Genomic DNA, 7530 nt, shown 5'->3' with positions numbered 1-7530 from the left:
ATTAACAAAACTCCATATGAGTTGTGGTTCAACCGGAAACCTAATATTAGCCATCTTAAGGTGTGGGGATGTCTCGCATATGTGAGAAAACCAAATCCAAAGATTACTAAATTAGGAAGTAAAACTTATAAATGTGTATTCATAGGTTATGCAAAAAACAGTACTGCTTATAGGTTTCTGAAGTTAGAATCCTATGATGTTATCGAATCAATTGATGCTGAATTTTTTGAAAATATATATAAGTCTTCAACTATGCAAACTGAAGATAATACTACTTCTAGTTCTTCTAAGAGAGTTCATGAAGAATCTCTTGATGATACTTCTGTTGAACCACAATCGAAAATAGAACCTAGAAGAAGTAAGAGACGAAGGAAAGAAAAATCTTTCGGATCTGAATTTGTGACTTATTTGCTAGAAGGTGATGTAAATAATATTACACATCAGACTAAGCTAATGCTTAATGATGATAGTGATCCTGTCACATATTCAGAAGCTATTTCCTCTCGAGATGCTGTACTTTGGAAAGAAGCAATCAATGATGAAATGAGATCCATTATGTCAAATCAAACATGGAAACTGGTTGATTTACCTTGTGGTTCTAAACCGATAGGTTGTAAATGGATTTTCAAGAGGAAATTAAATGCAGATGGCTCTATAAATAAGTATAAAGCTCGATTAGTAGCTAAAGGTTTTAAACAACGTCATGACATAAATTATTTTGATACTTATGCTCCCGTAGCAAGGATATCTTCAATCCGCATGTTGTTATCTCTTGCTTCAACTCACAATTTAGTTGTCCATCAAATGGATGTAAAAACAGCTTTTCTAAATGGTGATTTGGAGGAAGAAGTATATATGGAGCAACCCAAGAGTTTTGTTTTACCTGGACTAGAAAATAAGGTTTGTAAACTAATGAAGTCTCTTTATAGTTTAAAACAAGCCCCTATGCAATGGTATGAAAAGCTTAATAAAGTAATGTTGTCTAACGGTTTCAAGGTTAATGAAGCAGATAAATGTATCTATTCTACATGTAGAAATGGTGCATGTACTCTTATTTGCTTGTATGTAGATGACATGCTTATTTTTTGTCCTAACTTAGAAAGTGTTAAGGAGACCAAACAATTGCTAGAGTCTAACTTCGATATGAAGGATTTAGGCGAAGCAAATGTGATCTTAGGGATTAAAATAATAAGAAAAGATGGATGCATATCGCTGAATCAATCTCATTATATTGAAAATATCCTTAAAAGATATGGTCATATGGGTCATAAACCCGCATCAACTTCGATAGATCCTAGTATTAAGTTAATGAAAAATACTGGTAGATCTTATGACCAACCACAATATGCAAGTGTGATTGGAAGTCTTATGTATGCTATACATTGCACAAGACCAGATATTGCATATGCAGTTGGCATATTGTGTCGATTCACTAGTAATCCAGGAAAAGAACATTGGAATGCGATTTCAAGAATCCTAAGATACTTGAAAAGAACTACTGATTATGGATTACATTATCGTGGATTTCCCGCTGTACTTGAAGGATGCAGCGATGCAAGTTGGAACAACATAGAATCGAATTCTAAATCCACAACAGGTTGGATTTTTACTTTAGGAGGTGCAACTGTTTCTTGGTGTTCTAAGAAACAAACATGCGTCTCAGATTCAACTATGTTGGCAGAATTTATTGCTTTGGCTGATGCAAGTAAAGAAGCTGAATGGCTAAGAAATTTGCTAATAGATATCCCATTGTGGGAGAACCATCTCCAGCTGTGATGATCTATTGTGATAGTAAAGCTACTTTGTATTCGGTAGCAAACAAGACTTACAATGGTAAGCAACGACATCTCAGTCTTAGACATCAGTCTCTTCGAGGATTACTTAAGCAAGGAGTAATCACCGTTGAATATGTAGAGTCGAACAATAACCTAGCAGATCCTTTGACAAAAGGATTGGCTAGAGAGATGATTGCGAAAACATCGAAAGGAATGGGATTGAGGTCTACGTAACTTCAGTTAGCTTTAATGGGAACCATACTTATGTTTTGAAATATAAACAAAGTTTAAAGGGTACAAACAAGTTAAAGTCTAACTTAGACGAGACACTAGAGTATTAGTTCAAACACATTCATAAAATCTCTAGTGTATGTATTCTGCATGGTTGAGGATGGACTTAATTTCTTAATAAGTTCTATTGAGAGAGAAAGTAACTCGCAGAATTACTTTATAAAGAACTTACCTACGTGAGTGAGAAAATCAGGCCGTTTTCTATGAGATTTAGACCGTCTCTAAAGCACTCATGAAATTTGAAATATACGCAAGGCCATTAATGCATTGGTATAAAAGAGACACTCCTTTTTATCAGAATAGTATGTGTAATGACTCCGGCTAGTCATGATAAGGTCCTTGGTTCGAGATTCGTTCACCGTAGCACCTTGACAAAGCACCTTGACAAAACTTTGAGCTGTTTACACTAAGTGAAAGTTCAAAGTCAAAAGCTACTTTCGTTTATGTACGATTTCCTACGATGATGCCTTTTGTGTGTTTGCATGAACTACGATAGCTTGATCCCGTGAAGGGTACGTAGGCAATTAATTTTTGTGATGCAGCCGCTTCATTTTTTCTAAATCAAAATTTTGAAAAATTGGGGGGATATGTTATATATTTTTCATCATTTTGCATGTATTTATTTTTATGTTTTGCGAATGATTTGTCGCCCCGACTAGTGTTTGCCGCTGCGCAACGGGGATAGACCTTTGAATAGGTGCATCTGTTTGTTTTTTACTGTTACTTCCAACAAATATGTTCTTCATTTCAAGGGACACACCTATTCAAACGGTTGCCTCAATTTTTATAAATTCTGGGTGAATTCTCATTTGCAAAATACATTAAAAAAAATATTCTTCTCACTTTCTCTTGGCATCATCAGTTCTTTTTTTCGAGTGTCTTCTTGATTTGATCAAATAGTCACAATTTGAATCAAACGCCTCCATTGTATCTTGAGAGAGATTTTCTATTATACCCCAGTCGTGACTTCGTTGAATAGGGGAGAAATATCTCTTAAAAGATAACGTTTTTCGTGTCTTAGAATTCATTAAGTTTTCAGATTTTCTTACATTTTTTCTCAACAAAAAGTTCCAACACAAAAAATAGATTGTTTAGTCCTTATTGAGAAATATTGGTTCTTTTGGTTTAGAATTCGAGTAAACTTACGTGCACATATTCTTGTATCAGTGAAGCTGAATAAAGATTGACGTTTTAATGTTTATCCATAATGAGGAATTATGAGTTTGGTAATTATTGTTGCAAATTGTGCTTCACAGTGGTAATGGCCATACAAGCACAAGATTGGTACCATTCAAATTAGTCACTTTATTAATTATTATAGGGTAAAAAGCAGAGTTTCTGTTTATTCATCTAAACAATTTTCTTCTTATTTTCTCCTGATATTCTGCTACTGAGGCATTGTTTGTAGCTTGTATAATTTAGTTGTAAAAGTGTGATTCGTTCCATCAGCCCTTTAATACTTAAAAGAGTCTTTTGTTCTTGTTCATATTTCAATAAGACAAACAAAGATTAATTATGAAAGCTTAATCTTTGAAGACATGTGATCCATTCTGAAAGTTCTAATTAGACAAATATTTAGACCCAAGGTGCGGAAATACATAATTAAAAGTAACAAGTCACTTTTTAATTATTTCTGGATGATTAGGCCAAACAAGTCAATTTATCCTAAGTTTGAATACCATGATTAATAACTAATGCAGTAAAGAGCATCAAAGATGATCATGGAGAAAACCACAATTGGATAAAAACTTTGGGCACTTTTGTCAGTCAACAATCCACTATAAATGATGAGACGTACAGTATGTTCCAGACTCGACTAACTCTTAGTCTTCTCTGACCTTTTTTCCATAATCACCTTGGCCCTCCTAGACTACTTGTTCTTCACACTAGCTCCCAATACTTGATATCGTCTATCTTCTATGAATCTCTAAGAACGAATCTCATTTTCCAATGGAATCTCGTTCTACAACACCAAATCTCCAAGCACCTCTTCCCAAAACTCCAGTAGCTCTGAAGGCTAATTAACAAAGATAGGTTTTGGTGTTTGATCAATTATCTTCTATGCTTTGATCTGTGGTTGGACGTGAAAGTATATGGCTTGATCAACAAAACAATATTTGGTTGAATTTATGGACCAAATAATCGATGGTGGTCGAATCTAGAAATCAAGGAATGTTTTGGATCTTCAAAAGACTGATCTCTATGGAATAATTATGGTTCAACACACTTTTGGACATTCATAGGGTAGGATATATATAGGGAAAAGTGTTTGAGATGAAAGGGATTGAAAAATCAAGTGTTTTGGAGTAAAATAGAATTTTGAACGTTTGTCCGTCGCTCGAACACTAGGCTAGCAATAGCTGAGTAGTCGTCAATATTTTTTTCGTAACTTTCTCTCCTGATATCAAATTGAGACTCAAATTGCGTTGAAAATTTAACTCAAAAGGCTACAATTTTTCTAGTAGCATTCTCCAAATTCAAAATTCGTCTATGTGAAAAAAGCATTGCAAGTTGCATCTAAGAATTTGGAGCTATTAGTTATGGGTATATCAAAAACAAAAGGAATAAGACAATATTTATCAATGGGTTTCTAGCAAGGCTAAATTGCAAATGCACTCCTCAAGCTTCAGTCTTTGTAGTAACCTGCTCTCAAATTTTTCTCATGTTCATGTCCCTAAGCTTTCACTGATTAGTACTGGTGTGCCTCAAAGCTATGTGGAAGCCATGTAGGTGCCAACATGGAAGCCCTCGCAGTCTCCCACCCTCTTCGTCTAGTTAAAGTTACACAACTTGACGCAAAAATCTTAAATACCATTGCTGTAACAACAATCGTCGATCCTTTTTTCTTGAAATGGAAATCTTGATTTCTAAAGATTTTGATCTGAATGTGCATATAACATATGGACATACAGGGTCATGATAGGAGATTTGTTGACACCAAATTCTATAGAATTTTTATGCCAACAAATAGCACCAGTCCCCAATCACGATTTTTATCCACTTCCTCATTAACTTTCTCACGTGAACTGCACATTCTATAAAAGAGAGAACTTTCCCAATAATGCCATTTGTGTTTTTGGTAAAAAGAGTAAGAAGTTCCATTGTATTCAGGAGGCAAATTTTGTATCTTTTGTACATTCGTTTACGGTGAGGATAAATGTTATCTTGAGGAAAATGACCAAATAATGTGTCTTGGAATTTAGAATATCGTGTTTTTCAAGTTACTGCACAAGAAATTCCATCGAAAAAAAGGTTGGCTTGAAAGAAATTGAGCCTCCTGTGTGCTGCTTAATCTGTCGGTCGAATTCTATAACTCGTTTTTTTTTAATTGAAATACATGATTTATTTCTTAATGTCATGAATTTGTGTATTTCTTGTAATGATTGTGTTCTGAAATTTTTTGGAATATTGCATAATATACTTTGTTTTAAAGTATTCTGCACGTTTTTTTAAATCTTGGTGATTAATTCTGAATTTTAGTATAAAATCTCTTAGTTAATCTTTGTGATTAATTTTTTGATCCCTGTAAACTGCATATTAATCTTAGTGACTGTTGATTGACAATTTATCTTTAAACCTGCACACTTTGCACAGCACTACTCTGTTCTTTGGGTTGAGCCTTGACCTGAGGTCTTTGAGACTCATGGAATCCTGGTGAACTCAAGAAACAATACTGCATATTTGAAGTGTTTTATTATTCCTCTGATTGGTTACTATTTTTTGTTAATATTCACTGTGTTATATCCCCTGATAGTTTTCATACTGTGTGTGATACTTTGTGATTGTCATACATCTTGTGAAATATCTTCTTGTTCCTTCTGGTTGAACTTTAACCCTCAAAAGTTTTTCTTATATTTATTAAAAACTTCAAATGACAACGGGAACGTTTGAACTTAGGGTTTTTAATGGAAAAGGGGATTTTCCCATTTGGCAGCAAAAAATGAGGGGGTTCTTGTTCAACAAAAAGTGTCTAAAGCTATAACTGGTGAATTTCCTGCTACTATAACTGATTAACAAAAGACTGAATCTGATGATCTTGCCTATACTTCCATTATTCTTCACTTGTCTGATCCAGTATTAAGAAGGTTGGAAAATTGGATAATGCAAAAGCCTTATGGGATAAACTTGAGGAACTTTACTTGATAAAATCATTACCAAATAAACTATTTATTTTGGAAAAAAATTTCAGCTTCAAAATTGATATGTTCCGAGACTTAGATGATAATCTTGACACTTTTAATAGACTAGTACAAGATATAACTAATGTTGGGGATAAAGTATCTGAAAAATATAAGGCTGTAATTTTGTTAAATTCCAAACCTGATGTGTATAAAGATGTTAAGACAGCTATTAAGTATGGAAGAGAGTCTTTAACACTTGAGATAGTGATTGATGCTTTAAGAAGCAAGGATTTGGAAGTTAGATGTGAGAGACATGGCCAGGAAAGTGAGAACCTATTTGTAAGAGGTAGACCACTAATCAGATGTAGTAATAATCAAGGTAACCAAAGTAATCAGGGAAATAATACCTTTAGGAAGAAGGGAAAGGGTAGACAAAGGTCAAAGTCTAGAACTGGAGTTAGAAAATGTTATGGTTGTGGAAAAAAGGGATATTATATTAAAGACTGCTTTAAAAAGAAAAATGAGCAAAGAGAGGTTAAAATTGATGAAGGGAATATTGTTGAACCTCTAGGTGAGGGTACTATTGATGTCTATATTGTGACTGAGTCCTTCTCTGATTTGAACTCTGCAAATTATGTAAATAATTTAAGTTAGAGTGTAGAATGGATCTTAGATTCTGGTTGTACCTTTCATATGACCTCTAGAAAGTATTGGTTGCTTGATTTTAAGGACTTAGATGGAGGTGAGGTTGTTATGGGTAACAATACAGCCTGTAAAGTGTTGGGGATAGGCAGTGTGATTTTAAAATTTGATAATGGGTACACCTTTACCTTGGAAAGGGTAAGGTATGTACCAAATTTAAATATAAATCTGATTTTAGTTGGGAACTTAGATGACATAGGTCTCCAAGGAAAATTTGGAGAAGGTTTCTTGAAAATAGTTAAAGAATCTTTAGTTATTTTCAAGGGCATTAAAAGAAATGGAATCTATGTCACTAAGGCTAATATTTTAAGTCACGCTGCAGAATCCTCTATAGCTGAGAGTGATGCTACATTGAAATGGCATAATAGGTTAGCCCATGTGAGTGAGAAAGGTTTACAAATCTTAAGTAAGAGGGGTGCCTTTGGTAGTGATGTAATTTCTAAAATTCCTTTTTTGTGAATATTGTACCTTAGACAAACAACATAGACTTCACTTTAGTACAGGAAAACATAAGACTACATCTATCCTAGAGTATATACATTCTGATTTGTGTGGTCCATCATCCACCACCTCTCAAGGTGGGAATGGGTATTTTTTTATCCTTAATTGATGATTTTTCAAGAAAGGTATGGGTATTCCTT

This window comes from Olea europaea, unplaced genomic scaffold (genome assembly GCF_002742605.1).
Source record: "Olea europaea var. sylvestris unplaced genomic scaffold, O_europaea_v1 scaffold439, whole genome shotgun sequence".
Lineage (NCBI taxonomy): Eukaryota > Viridiplantae > Streptophyta > Magnoliopsida > Lamiales > Oleaceae > Olea > Olea europaea.
The sequence above is the reverse complement of the archived record's forward strand: the minus strand, read 5'-3'. Positions refer to the sequence as shown.